Genomic DNA, 19,148 nt, shown 5'->3' with positions numbered 1-19,148 from the left:
AGTCTACGTTGCCTCGAATCACAGAATCATAGAACGGTTTAGGTTGGAAAGGACCATAAAGATCATCTGGTCGAAATAGGGCAGTGTCTTGGAGAAGACCACTGGACTCAAGGGAACCAAGTCACCGATGTCTCTGCAGAAGATCCCCTGGATCCCCTGCAGAAGATCACCTGGCAAACCTACGTTGAAAAGGCGCTTCTATCATGCAGGGCCACGTGTGGTGGGTGTTTCATTGCCTAGGAGAGCGTTTGTGGTGATTATTGCTGGTTTTAATGGCAACTCCTTTTCATCTGTGGATAAAGGGAGCTTTGGCTCATAAGATCCTGATGGTGCCATCATGGGCAGATGGTGGCAGCACGCACGGTAAATGCCAGGGCACCACATGGGCAGAGTGGTGGCACAGGGCTCTCCCTAATGGACCAGGACTTGCCAGAGACCATGTCTTCCAGCCAAAAATGCCCTGAGACAGCTCATCCCTCCCAACCCGGGAAGAAATGAGTGCGCGGATCGTGCTCAGGAGGAGGAGTGGCCTGGCTGCGTCTTTGGGCTGCCATCCATTCCCATCTCCAGCCCTCCATTTCCCCCTTCCTATGTGAAAATGGAAACAATGATGTCGGCGGTGGTTGGAAAGGGCCGTGAAATCTACAGATGAAAAGTGGTAGATGAGATAGAGCTGAATTATTCTAGAAATGGAGGGAGAGGCAAAGCCAGTAAAGGGGGAAAAACCCCACGTAATAAATAATAGTCTATAAAATACATAAATTGAATGCATTAAAAAACCAATCCTCCGGGAAGCAGCTGCTTCATTCTTTACTGTTGATAGCATCAATATAAGAGGGGAAATTACCACCTTGTGTTCTGCAACACATCACACCGACTTCCCTTTACAAACTCTAACGTCCCCTGATTGCAAAGTCAATTTAAAATTTACCACAAAACACAGAATCTCATAAACTTTACAACCTCAATCACACTCACTCAGTGCTCTCGCCCGGATGAAACGCGTAAGGCACCCGCTTCGCTCTCCGATGCGCATGTACGACGACATGCTGCAGACGGCAGACGGGAGAGCAGACCAGGGCACCACGGTGGAGATCTGCCTGTCCTGGCCAGCCCGGTGGAAAAGAAAAGAAGCCAGGTTGGAAAACAAGCTGGCAAATGGCTCTGTTGGAAGTACCCTCAGACGTCCAGCAGACAGCTCATGCCATGTACCAGCAGGACCAAGGGTAGCCAGAACCATGATTTATGGTCAGAGTGGTGAGACACTGGCCCAGGTTGCCCAGAGAGGTGGGAGATGCCCCATCCTTGGAAACATTCCAGACCAGGTTGGACGGGGCTCTGAGCAACATGGTCTAGTTGAAGATATCCCTGCTCATGGCAGGGGGGGTTGGACTAGATGGCCTTGAAAGGTCCCTTCCAACCCAAACCATTCTGTGATTCCATGATACTCTAACCAAACATGATGTGACCTTGAGTGCAGCGGGGAGTTGTAGCTCTGGTGCCCTCAAGGTGGGACCAGCATCTCGTGATGCTGAGCCAACCTCCCTTCTCGCACTAGGACATGCTTAAAATTCAGCTGTGTTTTGAGCCATGTTGCAGGCACTCATGCAAAACCCTAAGTCATTTCCCTCAGCCTGGATTTCCTCCAGAGATTTAAGCCCATGTAGATCCTGCAGGGAAGACGGGGTGCGTTTTTAATGAAGGGAAGGAGCGTGCAGCTACGCTCGTGCTGGGAGTTGATCGTTTGCTCTTGCAGGCATGGCTTCCACTCATGGGTTGACGAGGGAAAATTAATTAGGCTCCTAGTTTTGCTTCCTACATGACACTAACTCTTTTTGCTTCTGATTAAAGTGTCGTCACTGTGACAGAAAGCCCATCTCTCTGAAGGGGTACAAGGGATTTTGGTTGAAGCAACAGCAAAAGCTGCATATTTCAAGATGCGCTTCCTCGGCACCCACAAAACACTTCGCCCTCGATGCCTGGGGTGTTCACGCACCCCGTAAACTCTGCCTTAAAATTCTCCCCAGATTCACCCTCAGCTCAGAAACGCAGGATAGATTCAGGGAAGAGGGTCCTTTTTGCAATCAGCCGCTTGCATTTACGACTGCCTGACGTTGCAATGAGACGGATGCTCAAAGAAGCAGCAAGGGTTAAACCCAGAACAAGGAAGAGGACAGGCAGGACTCGGGGATGAAGCAGTTGATCAAAGGGTAGCTCAGAAGCTATTTAAAAATAAACCAGAAAGTAGAACTTCCAGGCAGTTGCCGCCGTAATTACAATGCAGACAACGGAGCCATGGTGCTGTTAAGGTTACTGGATTTTCCTAGCAGCTGTGTTTAATTTACTTAAAACATGCAAAGCCATCAGGTCAGATCCCATTAGCAGAATCACTCCAGAACACTGCAAGAGCCCGGCCAGTCCAGCCCTGCAGAAATGCTGAGGGCAAAACAGAAATGTGAAACGCCCCCCAAAGAAATGAGAGAGATTCATGCGATGGCCAACGTCAACGTGCGTTGCCTTCCCCCTTGGATGCAGAAGATGCCGGGTGGTCAGTCCCTCCTGCTCATCAAAGGACCTGGCCCTCTCCCCCCACCAGAAGCCACTGACGTGGTCTCCTAAGGCCAGAGAGGGAAAGGCAACGCTGAGATCACCAGAGCCAGAAATCAGTGCAAATATCTCTCCTGGCTGTAATGGAGAAGGTACCTGAGAAACCTGGGATCAAGAATTTAGGGAAGTCCTTTGAGTGTGCTTTTCTATGACCCAGGTTCTCTGTGTGTCCTACAACCTGTTTATGAACACGTACAATGTGTTCCCTGGACCCCTCCCCTCTCTGAGCATTCCCCTGGCTTTTGCGCGGCCTCACAGAGGAGACCCGCTTGGCCCAAACTGTGTGAGATGGAGCTTGGTGGGTTTGTGGGGTCAGGCTTTCACCTCTGGAGCTTTGCTCGCATGTACCGAATTGGGGCCACGCGATCCATGAGGAGCCTTTCCAAAACACAGCACCAAAACCTCCTTGTCAGGAAAAATCTTCTAGATTTCTGTATTTGGGTGGGGTTTTTTTCCCATTCATTTAACGTTGGCTCAACACTCACTCCACCAAAGGGAACATCAAGGTTTCATCCACTATTCATGGCTCCTACCAGCTCAATTCTATTTCTAAAATTAGCAGCCTGAGACACTTAATTGCTAGAACAAAAGCTGTTAGATCATGTTTTGGTCCCTGCACACCACCGTAAGTGCTTCTGCAGCCACCTACAACCACCTCAGAGTCAACCGTGGACCGAAGCTCAAATGCGTCATGTTATTATAGAATAGAATCATTATAGAATGTGTTGGGTTGGAAGGGACCTTTAAAGGCCATCTAGTCCAACCCCCCTGCAGTAAGCAGCGACATCTTCCACTAGATCAGGTTGCTCAGAGCCTCATCAAGCCTAGCCTTGAATGTCTCCAGGAATGGCGCCTCCACCACCTCTCTGGGCAACCTGGGCCGGTGTCTCACCACCCTTATGTTCCACTAAGCCCTACCCAGTAGAGCGATGCTGCGCAGCTTTAATCGGAGCCAATACCAAAAGCAGCAGAGCTGAAGACAAGGAGAGACCAGAATATGCCGCGGGCTCCCTTCTGCACATGGCCCAGATACAAAGTCATTCCTACAGCGAACGGGCAAATTAAAATAACTAAAACAATAAAATAAAATACAAAATAACGTGAAGCAATGGGTTCACGGGAACTCTGAAACCATCCAAGCAAATTGCATTCTCCTCATTGACAAGGACTGGCACTTCTTGCCACCAGAAGCCCTCCTGAAATCAAGAGCTCCTGGCCCTGGAGTCGCTGGAACAGCTTAAGATCGCTCTTCCAACACAAAGTCATCCTTCATGGTTTAGAAAGGTGTGAGACTTATTTGCATAATAAATGACAAGGCTGGGATACAGGTTTCTGACAGATCCCCCCCCCCCCCCCCCACCTCTTCCCTTTGGAAGAAATCTATTTATTCCGAGTGAATCGTCTCTTCTCCAGATAAATGGTGTTTGTAGCCCGTTTAGCTCGGCGAGATACGCATTCTTTTGCATGCCCATAATGAATTTTCACAGCTAGAGCCCCTAATCCAGTCTAGTCATGGAGGGTTTATCAGGACCTCTTATTTTATTTCTACCGGTAAATGGGAATTGCTTTCCTTATCGCTATCTAGAAGCACCTGAGTGATTTTTGCTTCATATTTCCCGTCCCACTGGAATTCAGGATGCGGTGCTATCTGATACTGTACAATTGTCACTCATGTTATTTGCCTTTTTATTTTAATTTGTTGGATTTATTGCTTTTTTTTTTTTTTTTAAGGAGATTTTACTTTAAGATCTGAGTCCCTCCTCGCCCCCTGCCATCCTCCCGCTCGCATTCCTTAGGGTGATCCGTGGGAAGGCAGGATCAGGGCTTGTCTTGCCTTCATCTGCCTGATGCTTTCCCAAGGGAGAAGGCTTAAACACTGGGCATGCCCCCATCCATCCCACCTCCCTCCACTGAGGAAGCGCAAAAATACGCAACGACAAGCAGAGGTTTTTCCCAATGTCGTGTTTAAAAGCAAAGGACCTCAGGAGAGCAGGGGGTTGCCGACGGGCTCGCTCTGGCTGCTGCAACCAGGTAGATAGCTCTGAGCTCTGGAAAAGTGAACCCGCTGTTGCCGGAAAGGCACAAGAAGACCCATAAATCCTGCAGATAACACAGTGATGGATCAGTAGTGGCAAGACATTAACCTTCACTCTTGAGGAGACACCCAAATGATAACACCTGTAGCCACGCCACTCCAGAGTTATCAGTCTTGTCACTCGTGAAGATAAATCTATCTGACCTAAACTATCATCCTACGCCCCTCCGGCTTCCTCGCTCAAAATCCTCATAGATACCAGCAGGGATCAGGAAAATCGCACCTAATAATCAACCGAGTGCGTGTAACAAGGCTCACATGGAAACCATTTCCTCCCAGTATGTTAAAATAATTCCGCAGAGCAGGGGAAAAAAAAAAAACCACGGTAGGCTTGAAGGCCGGTCTGCAGGGAAAGTGCTACATGTCAGTGACAACTGTGGAAGGACAGAAAACAGCTACCAAAACCTCAAGGAGCTGTCACGCACAGGAAAATGGAAGTTAATTAAAGCCACTTAAAAAAATACATCTGGGACAGGGGCGTGGGATGTAGGGAGGGAGAATGAAGTGATATTAAAAGCTCAGGCAGATGGTGAATCCCAGACAGGAGGCAAGGCAACCCATTCTGCTAAATCCAGATGAGCCCCTCGCCCCAGAGCCGTGCCGGAGGGGGCAGGATGAGCCCCCTCCACCCCAGGGCTGTGCCTTGCCACCAGGCACCCATCCCGCAGCCCCCATGGGGATGTCCAGACTCAGCAGGTCTGTCCCTCCACCGGAAAACACCGGTGAGGGCCCGCCAATGCTCTCCTAGACCAAGCGGTGCTAGTTTGGGATTATAAATCCATTTCTTGCCTTCCTAACATCTTCCCTCCTGTGCCTACCACAACATTCAGCTGAAGCAAGAGCCACGGGCAAAGCATCCACCTGGCTAAGAGCGCGAGGATGGAAGTCCACCTCAAACACACCACCAGCACCAACATCACCTCCACCTTCAGCCTTGGTCCTCCTCCGAGCACAGTCTCCCTTGAGCCTCCAGAGTTGACTCGCCTCCTACTAGGCTCAGAAGATAAGGACAGGTCACTCACACCAGCCACTGCTGCTATAAAAGCAAAATGAGAAAGATTTGGATAGGTTCTACACAAACACGACACCCCGTGTGATATATGCGTGACAGCTTTGAGTGTAGATACCTTGAAGCTCAACAAGACAAGAAGCTTGAAAGTTACTTTGAGTTGTTTCAAGACATAACCCTATGTCTTGCTTTGAACTTATGGCTCCGCCACAGGAGACTTTATTTTTATTGCAATGAGCTCCCAAAGAAACTTCAAATGTTGGGTCTTTATATATTCCCTTGAGCGTTAATTCAGAAGCGGTACCAAAATACCCACACAAGCTTGGGTCATCGTGGAGAACGTCCCTCTGCTACCACTGCCACTCAACCAGCCGTTTGAGACACCCCTGCTTGGAAAGCAGTGCCGGCCAGCCTCAGACGGGAAGGGAAACAGCAAAGCCTTCTGCACACCATCAAATCCCTGCTGCGGGATGACAGCCGGCAAGAGGAAGTCTTGCCATGACATCAGCCCGACCCAAGTTGGAGAGCAGGCGGCACGGAAACACAGATGGAGAAGCGATGAGAAGCCAGGTTTCCAACACATCTCGGTTTGCTTCCCATGCTCCTTTCTCTGCTGGGATGGGGGAGACGCAACGAACCCAACGCCAACCCAGCGTGGTCCTCCAGCGAAGCCGGGAGGCTGCTGGAATTTGGTTATCTTAGTTAGCAGGGAGTTGGTGTAGTGAAGGACCCAGGTCACACGGGAGAAGGTCTGAGGTCTCCGTCCTCACCCCGGAGCTCATTTTCTAAACCCAAACCAGCCTTTGCTGCAGATCGTTTTATTCCAACCCTGGGGAAGATTAATTCGTCCCAAGTCCCCACGGCTCTGCGGAGAGCGTCACCGCCTGGGGTCTCCAAATATAGCCCTGTAGAGCATCCTCCTCCCTGCCTGCAGCACCAGGCAGGCGGGCAGGCTGCCAAACCCCCCCACCCATGCCCCCAACCCCTTCCCTCCCAAGGGCTATTTCCTTAACGCAGCCCAGCTGCCTGCCCCCACCCGCCAAGGGCTGACAGATTTGTGCAGTCCCCTTAGGGTGGGGTAGGTACATTTATTTCCTCTTTTCCAACAAAATAAAAAAAAAGAAAAAAAAATGCAATTAACCTTTCCCTCTCCTTGCAAGGGGCAAGAAACATCCCTGCCACAGAAATGGTTTCGGGACCAAGAGATCTGCTCACGCAGCTGCGCCAGTGCTATTCTGGCTTAGCTAAAATTAAAGAGCTGAAGTCGTATGTGGGCCTTCACGAAATTGTCACGGAGACCGCAAGATTAGAGGACCAGCCAGTGACCTGGGAGGCCGAGGTCTATTCCCAGCTCCGCCAAGGGATTCTCATGTGAGTCACAACATGCTTCTCAACCTCTGTTTCCCCTGAGATAAAAGAAGGGCAGAGAAACTAAGCCCATCAAGACTGAAGACCTACGCATGAAGGACCTGCAGCTCCACAGGACCAGGTAAATCCACAGGCAGGACCAGACACCGAATTTACCGCACTCCTGGGAGGATGAAGTAGCTCAGTTCCTTTCGGAAGCTAGACAGGCTTTCCCAGTCTTCAGGCCAAGTTCACTGCCCCTCTAAGCGATTCCACGAGGAGCAGATCCATCCCCCATAAACCTAGGGACTTCTGCGCAGTTTCAAGACGGAAAGAATAATCCCATCTCTCACAGACTGTCCTGGATGCCTCAAGCTGCTCTGTCCCTTCCAAAACAAATCCTGTTTATCCCGCATTTCGCCAGCATGCCCAGCCCAGAGCGCTGATGGACTGCTGCTAGGTAGACACACAGGGCGAAGATCTCAACTACGGACACAGAAGCAACCCAAGGACAACAGGGGAATCGCAGCCACATCTTCATAGAATCATAAAATTATCAAATGGTTTGGGTTGGAAGGGACCTTTCAAGGCCATCTAGTCCAACCCCCCCCCCCGCCATGAGCAGGGACATCTTCAACTAGATCAGGTCGCTCAGAGCCCCATCCAACCTCACCTGGAATGTTTCCAGGGATGGGGCAGTTCCCACCTCTCTGGGCAACCTGGGCCAGGGTTTCACCACTCTCGGTGTGAAAAACGCCTTCCTTCTATCTAGTCTAAATCTCCCCTCCTTTAGTTTAAAACCATCAACCCTTGTCCTGTCGCTACAGGCCCTACTAAAATCCGGCCCCATCTTTCTTACAAGCCCCCTTTAAGTATTGAAAGGCCAATAGGTCTTGCCTGAGTCTCCTCCAATGCCCATCCAAATGCTAGCTAGCGATCTAACGGCACTGAAAAAACAGGAAAGTGCAGGATAACCCCAGCATCCCGGCCACCATCCCCTCTCCTACCAGGAGCAGGTCCTCCTCCACCAGCCGCGCCAGCTATTGTTGGGCACATAAAGACGGCTCCACCAGCCCCTCCGTCAGCATGGAGCTCATTACTCCGCAAAGGGCTTTGAAATGCTCTGAATATGAAAGGTGCTCCATCAGACCAAATTCAGCTCCGTTTGCTATTACAATACACTGCATTTCTTTTGTCTGCGCCTTTTGATGGCGCCCAATTGTTCCCCTCAGTCAGTATTTCGGAGTCATTAGTCAGAATTAGTAAAGTTCCCCGCTGCCGGACTTTTCCAAGGCTCTGTTCTTGGGCTACAAAGAGTCGATGAGGAGTTGTCCTGCTTTCACCGAGCTGGAGGCGCGGCGGGGAGCATTTCGGGGGGAGCAGGCAGTCTGCTCGACTCCACTCGCCCGTTGCAGGCACTGGGGAAATGCACGTGCTGACAAGATGCTGCGGGTGGTCACAGCAGGGCTGGTGCTTCCTGGCCAGGAGGGAACCCATAGACCTTTTCATTTGGTACCTCTGGTAGGAGCAGGTGAAGGGCTTCGCCCAGTTGCATCCATCCCACAAAGTTCAGTTTTTTCACCCAGAAATCCCCCGCTCCTGGTTTCAAGGCACCAGCACTGAAGAAGTCACCTTTCTCTGGGTGACAGGCCACCTCCATGGTGAAAACACCATGGATGTGCCTAATCTTGTCCTCCAACCTCTCACTCACGTTACACCTTTCCAACTATACCAAAAAGCCTCTTAGTATCAAGACGCTTTTTCTCTGAAGGCATTTATACATAGAGCATGCCGGGTCCTCCCTACCCCGTATATTCTTGGGATATTCACTTGGACTTAGGAGGAATTTGGTGGTGGACATTTTCACCGGAGGATCTTAACCCATCTGGACCTGTGCTCCTGCCTTGGCTGAGCATGCTGGAGTAAGCCAACTCACAGGGAAAGGCTTGCTGATATACCAGGGAATATCACACCCCCCGATACCCAGCTGGCCCAGTTTGGTGACGTCCAATCTACAAGTACGGGTGTGCATTCGCCATGGGAAGCCCAACAGAGAGGGACAGCAGATGTGGCTTTCCTTGTCCTCCACCAGCATGCATCACGTTCAACACCAGAGCAGGTGGCTGAGGTCCTCCAGCCCAAGATCTCGACCCTGGGGGTGATCAAGGGGTGTATGAAAGGGGGCATCCATGGAGTACTTCGCCAGGTATATCCTCCCGATGGCCAGCAAGCAGCTGAGATGCTTCCCAATTCAGTGGCTGTACCTGCAGCACTGCGCTAACAGCCCCTCCTGGACCTTTCATCCACAAATTTCCCTAATTGGTTTTGGAAGCCATTTATACTTTTGGCATCCGCAGCATCCTGTGGCAGCGAGGTCCATAGTTTAATTACATGTTTTATAAAAAGCAAGTCCTCCTGTTTAAGGCCTCTGCCCAATCGTTTCATGATTTTTCTCTAGCTCCTGTGTTGCAAGACACAACAGATAACTCTTCCCTATCTCACCTCCACACCACGTAGGGCTTATATACCCCACTTAGATACCTCCTCAGCTCCTTCTCCTCCAGACTGAAGGGCTTAGGCTGTTCGACCACTTTTCACGTTGAAGCTGTCCCATATCACTCCTCCTTGTACCCCTCCCCATCCTACTCTCGTCACACCACGAGTCCTCATGTGTCAAATGGGGCACACCTTTGGTTCCTTCTTTGTCACCAGGACCCAAAAACCCATCGTGCTGCTCAGTATGGTGGCAGATCCTTGTGTCCCAACCCGCTGCATTGAGGAGGAGCTCCCAGCACCTCCACACGAGGAGAAGCAAATCCCAAGCCATGGCCTGTCCCCAGCACATGAACCAAGGCACATCAGGTACATCCCAGTCCCCAAAACACAACACACCCCGCAACAGACTTAATTGGCACGGGCGTTAATCAAAGGAGGCCCCTTGGAAACTAATGGTGCAATGGGGCTGAAGACCAACACAAGAGAGACGTGCGCCCCTATGAGCCGATGCCACCTGAGACTAAAGGTGGGTCCCACTGTGTTACACACTTTCCACATATAATACAGCCTCCATGACAGACCACAAGAACAGTTTGGGTTGGAAGGGACCTTTCAAGGCCATCTAGTCCTGGCCATCCGTGTCCCCTGCCACGAGCAGGGACATCTTCAACTAGATCAGGTCGCTCAGAGCCCCGTCCAACCTGGCCTGGAATGTTTCCAGGGATGGGGCAGCTCCCACCTCTCTGGGCAACCTGGGCCACTGTTTCAGCACCCTCAGTGTGAAAAATTTCTTCCTTCTATCTAGTCTAAATCTACCCTCTTTTAGTTTAAAACTATTACCCCTTGTCCTCTCGCAACAGGCCCGGCTAAAAAGTCTGTCCCCATCTTTCTTCTACCTCCTTCAGGTACTGTAAGGCTACGATAAGGTCTCCCCGGGGCCTTCTCTTCTCCAGGCTGAACACCCCCAACCCTTTATGCCTGTCCTCACAGCAGGGCGGCTCCAACCCTCGGATCATTTTTGTGGCCCTCCTCCAATAGAGAATTCATTCCTGTTCGCACATAAGGAGCTCCAGCAGATACACGAAGCGCTGAAGTTGCACGGGCTACGCCCCATCTAACATCGTTATCTGGTCCCCAAAGAGCCAGCTCAGGGACCACAGCAGCTACGACTCCCACCCACCCACCCCGCCCATGGGGGCAGACCCTTCCGCACACACCCTGGCCATCTCACCATGGTTTCTGGATGCAACGTAGGCATTTGGCCACTACAACCGCGAAACAAAACGGTGGGGCAGACCGACCTTAGAAGACGTGCCCAGGGAGTGGGAGGAAGAGCCCAGCACCAAACCCAGCTCCTTCAGCAGCCTGTTATCTTTCATGGAGGATTGTACTTCCATTCCCTAAGGATTTCCCTGAAAATTATCTCCTAGACCATCCCACCTAACGTTAGAGACAGCATTCCCATTGCAACGCAACCAAATGCAGGCAATTCACACCTCTCACCTTGCATTTTCTATAAGTAACGCAGTACAATAAAACAGCCTGCCCAGATTCCAGCCTAATCTAAAAACAACTTTATGGCTTCTAATTTTAGCACTAATCTTCCTTCGCTATGGTTGTGTGATTTCTAATTATTTTATCCCCAAGACTTGCTTTGACGGATAGTCGTACCTTTTCCAGTGCCGAGCGACTCGTAAAGCGCCTTTAAAAAATACGCTGATCATTTCAGCTTCATTTCCAGTTCTTACACAAATAACATTCTCCTATATGGCTTCACTGTGGAAATATTATTATTATTAAAATAATAATAATAAAAGCAATACAATTTAAAAAGGAGGGCTCTATTTCTTAGGACGATCCCAATCTGAACCTGCAAACACCATATTTTCTCTTGAAACTTGTTAAAGAGCATAAATCTGTTATCCAGATACGGATCTCTTAATAATTCAGTGCCTTTGGCTTGGCATCGCTCCCAGAACATTTCGCCTTTATCTATCCTTATTTTCAGGTTACAACACATCGAAGAGCAATAGGCCACGCCGAAACCTCGGGGGCAGGGGGGGGGAACTTTGCGAGGCACGGGGCGAAGCGGTGGCGGAGACGCGACTGCCTTGATGCTCCCCGGGAGCGTTGCCTAGCCAAATCCTCTGAATTTATCCCAACACAGATCAGCCCTCGGCTGAAGGTACGTTGTAGGGGCTTAGGATGAGCCTCCAGCCCCGGCTCCTCAGCGGGCAGATGTTTTCTCTCCTACCGTGCTCACCTGAAGCAACCTCTCGATCCTCCTAATCTCTGACCTAGATCAAATCTGGATCTGACACTGTTAAATCTGCAGGAAAACTTACTGGGGAGAGCCAGCGATGTGCCCTTGTGGCCAAGAAGGCCAATGGCATCCTGGGCTCCATCAAGAAGAGTGTGGCCAGCAGGTCAAGGGAGGTCATCCTCCCCCTCTACTCTGCCCTGGTGAGGCCACACCTGGAGTACTGTGTCCAGTTTTGGGCTCCCCGGTTCAAGAAGGACAGGGAACTGCTGGAGAGAGCCCAGCCGAGGGCTACCAAGATGATTAGAGGACTGGAACATCTCTCTTATGAAGAAAGGCTGAGGGATCTGGGTCTTTTTAGTCTGGAAAAAAGACGACTGAGGGGGGACCTTATCAACACTTATAAATGCTTATAGGGTGGGTGTCAGGAGGATGGGGCCAGGCTACTCTCAGTGGTGCCCCAGTGACAGGACAAGAGGTAATGGGCACAAACTTGAGCATAGGAAGTTCCTTCTAAACCTGAGAAGGAACTTCTTTCCTTTGAGGGTGGCAGAGCCCTGGAAGAGGCTGCCCAGAGAGGTGGTGGAGTCTCCTTCTCTGGAGACATTCCAAAACCACCTGGACGCGTTCCTGTGCCACCTGCTCTAGGTGACCCTGCTCTGGCAGGGGGATTGGACTAGATGATCTCCAGAGGTCCCTTCCAACCCCTGCCAGTCTGGGATTCTGTGCGAGGGTGCTGCCTGCAGAACGTTTCAGGATGCGGAGGCAGGCAGCTGCCACCGGGTCGCAGGTCCCAGTAGGACCCGCCACCAGCAGCCGGCACCGGGGTGGGGGACGCAGACACCGGGCTGGTGGATGTTTGGTGGGTTATTTCCTTCCCCAGGATTTACATTGCGCTCCGGTCAATTGGAAAACATCCATTTGACCCGTGACACTTTGGTTTTAGTTACTCTCCAAGCTTTGACGGCAGCGGTTTAACCACAGAGCATATGAGCTTCGTCACCGAGAAAGCACCTCAGCCCCACAAATTCAGAGCGGGTGGGGAAAGATATCGCACCGCAGCCCTGCCGGGGAATATATTTCTTCTTTCTCATTCTTCATTTTCCTCTCTTTCGCTTTCTGAGCCTGTTTCACCCTCCGCGTCTTCTCCCTCCCCACTGGATACACGAGCTTAGCTCCCCAGCGCCCACCACAATATTCGAGACAGAAGGATACGGGGTGGCTTTTTTTTTTCTTTTTTTTTTTTTTTTTTAAAAAAATTCCCCGCACAATACTGTCATAGAGTATTTGAAATGGTGATTGTCAAAACAGGAAACAACCCAGTCAAAGTCCTCAGGCCGGGGTCCCGAAAATGTCACCGTACAGAGCTCGCAAGGGATGGAGAATAGCCCTCTGTTCCCGCACGGAGAGAGGATGCTCCGGGAGAGCGGCCAGCGACACACCATCTGCCCTCATGCCACCCGGATCTTGGGAGCTGGGCTTTGACCTCTGCTGAAATCAGTGGGAAGCTGGGTTTTATTAATCGATTTATTGGGGGGGGGGGGGAAGAAATCTGACAGACAGGGTGAAAAATTACAACCCTCTGTTGAGCGATACTTTTATCAACATAGAGAATTTCGTAGGGAATATCACCTCGCTCAGGAAGCCAACCCTACAGGAAATCCTTCATCCTTAGCCTTCCAGAGTAACGTTCACAGCATCCTGCTGGCTTCCTTCTTACTCCTCTTAAAACTCACCCAATGGTGGAGTCTCCGTCTCTGGAGACATTCCAAACCTGCCTGGACACGTTCCTGTGCAACCTGCTCTAGGTGAACCTGCTTTGGCAGGGGGGTTGGACTAGATGATCTCAGAGGTCCCTTCCGACCCCTGCCAGTCTGGGATTCTCGCTTCTCAAGCTCACGCTCTGAGTTTGAGCTGGCCTCGGGAGTTGGAAGAAGAAATCTCGGGTCAACTCCTGCCCAGGGCCACTTGGCCAAGGCACCGGGGTGACACCACATCTCCACGAGGATGCAGAGCAAGGCACCACTTGGCCCTAGGCTCTTTGATTTCCATCTATCCACCCTGGAGCAAAGACTTAAAGTTTCTCAGAGGCACAACAAAGAGGCCAGGTTCGGAGGTGAGAATGCGGCTGCTGCGAACAGGTGTAAATCAGATTTTCACAATTTCTTTTTCTGCAGAAAACAACTGCTAGGTTTATTTTAAAAAGCAGGCTCCTGCAGCTGTGGGTTTTGAGCCCTTCTTAAAAGCCGGACCTGAACAAGGATCCTTGCCAACAAGTATTGATATTTTAAGCTTTTGACTGATTCCGATGGGAGTGAAAACTTTTGTTTTGTTTGGTTTGGTTTGGTTTTTACAGCTTTCTGCAAGTTCAGTTCAGGAAAACTTCCCAAGCAGAAGAGCTGGTGACCATTGCCGGAACGGTGATCCAGCCATTCAGGTTGCCCAGAGAAGTGGGAGATGCCCCATCCCTGGAAACATTCCAGGCCAGGTTGGACGGGGCTCTGAGCAACCTGATCTAGTTGAAGATGTCCCTGCTCATGGCAGGGGGCGTTGGACTAGATGGCCTTGAAAGGTCCCTTCCAACCCAAAGCATTCTACGATTCCCCCTCTGGAAGCAAAGGAGATATATTGTTTTATTTTTGAGGGAACAGTGGTTATTATTGTAGTGCCGAGACACCGATCTACAGAATAACAACCTTCAGAGGGAAAAAAAAGAAATCCATGGATTCATGGGATGGACAACTAGGAATGTGATTTCAGTTGGTCCACGTAGCCCAGAACATCAAATTTCACCCATCATCCAGGGAAAGAATTAGCATAATTACCTAGGGCTTGATCCTGAAAGGTGCTGAGTGCAGTCAAGTGGTCTCCACTCCCATAGGGTTCAGTATCTCAGGGGGTCTCAGCAGGGTCAGCCTTGGAGCCTGGGCAAAACAAGATAGGTTGGTCTTAGTCCAGTCTTTTGTGAAGAACCTATGCAACTGATAATCAAAAAAAACCCAAAACCAAAACAACAGACATCCCAGCTCCACGTGCCAGCCCCGTATTCCTGTATGGGAAGCTAATGCAATGATGATGCAGACCATGGCTGGGGAGATGCTCTCCAACCCCCAGGCTTTCTGTGCAGATCAGGGATGGATGCCTGCAGCACACGGGAGAGAAACGACACCAAGACGGATGCGTCCACAGAGCTTTGGTCCACATCCAGGAACATCAAGATGATGTTTCTCAGGGGTACTGCTTTATCCAAGCCATCGCACATGGACACGCGCACTGTCAACACCATCCCCGAGCTGACACACCTCCCTGGCAGAAGACAACCTCCAACGTTGCTTTGCCAAGTCTACGGGGAGCGATAAACCTGGAGAGAAGTTTGCCTGGTTTCCAAGGAGGAAGCCTAGGAACACCCCTCCGTGCTCCCTGCCGGCTGGCAGTGACGTGTGGCGCTCCAGCCCTGGGCAGGCACGGCCGTGCCAAGAGCAGGGTGAAGGGAGGGAAGAGGATGACGGGGACAGGATGACGGCACTTTTCTCCGTACGGCCCTTTGTTCTGGGAGGTCTCCCGAGACGCTTGGCTCGGGGTGGCCAAGTCCTCCTCCTTCTTTCCCTGTAAGGGGAACAGATGAGGGGAGGAAAACAATGCGCTCTCCTCATTTGCCTAATGGAAGAACAAAAGCACAGTGATCCCATCCAAAAATGTCTTTTGAGGAACAGACCATGGAGTCCGAAGGCCCAGTATTTCTGGTTTATTTATTTCTGGATGAACTCCAGCCTGGCAGCGTCTTTCTGTCCTTCCTCCAGACTCTTGCAGGACTTGCCCAGAGCTGCACGGATCGTTGCACAGACCCCAAAACCAGTCCAGGATTTAACATCCAGGAGCTTGTAGCGGCGATGAAACCAAAGGTGAGGTTCCTCCACCAGACCCCATCACAAGCAAGCCCCAACCATGGGGCGGAAGGGACAAGGGGACATCACCCACCCATAGCCCTGGTCCAGCAGGATGCCTTCAGCAGGAAGGATCTGCCCCAGCGTGATCCCACTGGAAACTGGGACCAAAAGCCACTAAAGCCAAAACCAGCATCCAACCTTTCATTTCTCAGCAGCGGTGGCTGCAACGGAGCAGAAGGGGATTTCTGCCATGCTGACTACTCACGGAAAGTCCCCGACTGGCCCACAACCGTGGAAAAAATGGAAAATATAACTTTAATACCAAGTTGGTGGCAGGCTGTCTATTTTTCTCTCCTGTGACTAGTTACCATGGATAGATCTCTGAGGTCAACCGTGCAATTGTTCACTGCACTGCTCCCATTAAATAGAAGACGAGCAAATCATCCCATTCGTACCGTACTTTAATTTCCAGAAATTCTTTGTTCGTTTGTTTGCTTAAATTATTTCTCTCATTTAAAGAAACAATGCAGCCTTACAAAGCCAGGACCCAGATCTCTCGAGTAACCCTGCTGTGGTTCGTTACTTCTACGCTAGTTAACGAGGCCAGTAATTTCCCTACGGTTTAATAGAAAATCTTCCTTTCAGAATACAGAGAGGCAGAACATTTTAACGAACTCGTTACTGTATTCCAGTTATGTCGTAGGTGTCCTAGGCAAGGCACGTGTCCTCCTTAGGGCTACAGCATAAAAGCAGGTACCCTAAATGGAGGTTTTTTTCACCCAAAGGGCTGAAATGGAGTGCGCCCTCAGCAAGTTTGCCGATGACACCAAGCTGTGTGGCACGGTCGACACAGGGAAGGAGGGAAGGGATGTCATCCAGAGGGACCCGGACAGGGTGGAGAGGTGGGCCCATGCAAACCTCGTGAAGTTCAACCAGGCCAAGGGCAAGGTCCTGCACCTGGGTCAGGACAATCCCAGGCACAAACCCAGGCTGGGTGGAGAATGGATGGAGAACAGCCCTGAGGAGAAGGACTTGGGGGTGTTGGTGGACGAGAAGACCAGCGTGAGCCGGCAATGCGCGCTGGCAGCCCAGAAACCTCCCGCAGCCTGGGCTGCATCAAAAAAAGTATGGCCAGCAGGGCGAAGGAGGTGATTCTGCCCCTCTGCTCCGCTCTGGTGAAACCCCACCTGGAGTACTGAGTCCAGCTCTGGAGTCCTCAGCACAAGAAGGACACGGAGCTGTTGAAGCGGGGCCAGAGGAGGCCCCGGAGATGCTGGGAGGGCTGGAGCCCCTCTGCTGGGAGGACAGGCTGAGAGAGCTGGGGGACTTCAGCCTGGAGAAGAGAAGGCTCCGCGGAGACCTTCCGGCCCCTTCCAGTCCCTCAAGGGGCTCCAGGAAAGCTGGGGAGGGACTCTGGAGCAGGGAGGGGAGCCATGGGACAAGGGGGAACGGTTTTCAACTGGAAGAGGGGAGATTTAGATGAGATCTGAGGAAGAAATTCTTTACCGGTGGTGAACCCCTGGCCCAGGTTGCCCAGAGAAGCTGTGGCTGCCCCATCCCTGGAGGTGTTCAAGGTCAGGCTGGATGAGGCTTGGAGTGACCTGGTCTAGTGGGAGGTGTCCCTGCCCAGGACAAGGGGTTGGAACTAGATGATCTTTGAGATCCCTTCCAACCCAAACCATTCTACGATTCTATGAAATTGAGCTTTCTTCACCCGGAGCTACCCCCTCAGCTGGAGAAGTGCACCTGGGGGTCCCTGTCTCTCTGCTGAGCCTTGCCTTGCTCAGAGCATCAGCTCCGGCTCTGCTTGGCAATGAAGCATCCCAGTCCTCATCCCAGAAGGCGGACTGGTTTATGACGGTACGTTGGGATGAGGTAGATGATACTGGAAGGGCAGACCCGAGATCTCCCCGGGGTGGGTGTGCTGGCAGAGGTGGGCGTACAGCCCGTTCTACTAATAATATGGATTGCAAAGTAAACAGGTGCCTGACGGTAAACTGCTCTTCTCACTAGTTCTACAAACCTCTTTCCAGGACCAAATCAGACCACCTTCTAAAAAAATTAAAATCAACGCAGAGCAGAGCTTGTGGAAAACAAAAATAAACCACATAAAACACACATATATATATATATATATTTAATAACCCAGTGAAGCTCTGCTGAGACGCACGTGCAGGGGAAACTCATCCTACGCCGGGTGAGAAGCTGGCAGCGCTGCCTTCATTTACAAGGACATCTGCCCTCCCAGTGCCTCTGCCGCTCCTTGATATCATTTCTACAACGGGGATTTGTCAAGCAACAGCTACAGCTGTTTGCACGGGAGTCTCGCCGCTTAGCCGGGGATAATACCGCGGTGCCTGGGACAGCCGAAAAAAATCACGCCGCGTAAATAATAAATACATGGCTGGGTTAATCAGAAAGGGGCGGTGAGCAATGTGGAGATACCCACGGGCTCCCGGCCGCGAGGAGGGAGACGAGAAAATGCCCTGACCCAAGCAGGGGTGAGTCTCACGCGGATCACGGGCAGATCCCAGGAGCCCTTTGCGGATTCACTTCCCAACCATGAATAATTCAAGCAGAAGCGGCTGGAAGTAGGAGAACAGAGAGGTGGGAGCTCAGCGCCGTCGCTTCAGCAGGTTTTATTTTATCGGGCAAGGCAAAGAAACCACGAGCCCCAACAAAGACCCTCAGGCCAGCGTTGCCAGTGTCGTGACTTTACTACAAATCTCATGACATGCAGCGTTTCACCGGATCCCCGCTTGATGAGGAGCATCCTCTCCCTTTCTCCTCCAGCCAGTTTTGTGATTATTTGGCTGGGAAAACAAGGGAAAATGATGCGTTTTTTTGAAACTTTGAGGACCCACCAGCAGTCCACTGCCTAATGACACAAACCATAGAATCACAGAACGGTTTGGGTTGGAAGGACCTTTAATGGCCATCTAGTCCAACCCCCCTGCCATTGGCAGGGGCATCTTCCACTAGATCACGTTGCTCAAAGCCCCATCCAACCTGGCCTTGAATGTTTCCAGGGATGGGGCATCTCCCACCTCTCTGGGCAACCTGTGCCAGGGTTTCACCACCCTCAGCATAAACAATTTCTTCCTTCTACCTAGTCTGATTCTCCCCTCTTTTAGTTTAAAACCATTCCCCCTCATCTTACCACAACAGGCCCTGATCCAGAGTCCCTCCCCAGCTTTCCTGCAGCCCCTTGAGGGACTGGAAGGGGCTGGAAGGTCTCCGCGGAGCCTTCTCTTCTCCAGGCTGAACCCCCCCAACTCTCTCAGCCTGTCCTCACAGCAGAGGGGCTCCAGAGGGTCTCTCCGTGGCCTCCTCTGGACCCACTCCAACAGGTCCATGTCCTTCTTGTGTTGAGGACTCCAAAGGCAGATGCACTACACAAAGCATCCACCAACAAAAACGCCCCACGTTTCCCTTTGAAGATTCACA

The 19,148-nt window shown here is 51.2% G+C and overlaps 1 protein-coding gene across 5 annotated transcripts in view; it reads right to left on the bottom strand.

The window, feature by feature from the left end:
• The window catches only part of LOC128901996 (zinc finger and BTB domain-containing protein 7C-like), a 163,358-nt gene that overhangs the window by 78,384 nt on the left and 65,826 nt on the right, over positions 1–19,148 (bottom strand). For 4 of the 5 annotated variants that reach the window (XM_054184243.1, XM_054184242.1, XM_054184245.1 and 1 more), the window contains one exon: positions 14,640–14,738. The gene's annotated coding sequence lies outside the window, so the exon portion shown is untranslated. Of the gene's footprint in view, positions 1–5,622; positions 5,717–14,639; positions 14,739–19,148 lie in introns of those variants that run through there. The other variant, XM_054184246.1, reaches the window with a different exon arrangement.

Source organism: Rissa tridactyla, chromosome W (genome assembly GCF_028500815.1).
Source record: "Rissa tridactyla isolate bRisTri1 chromosome W, bRisTri1.patW.cur.20221130, whole genome shotgun sequence".
Lineage (NCBI taxonomy): Eukaryota > Metazoa > Chordata > Aves > Charadriiformes > Laridae > Rissa > Rissa tridactyla.
Note: the sequence above shows the minus strand (reverse complement) of the source record. Positions and strands in the feature narration are given on the sequence as shown.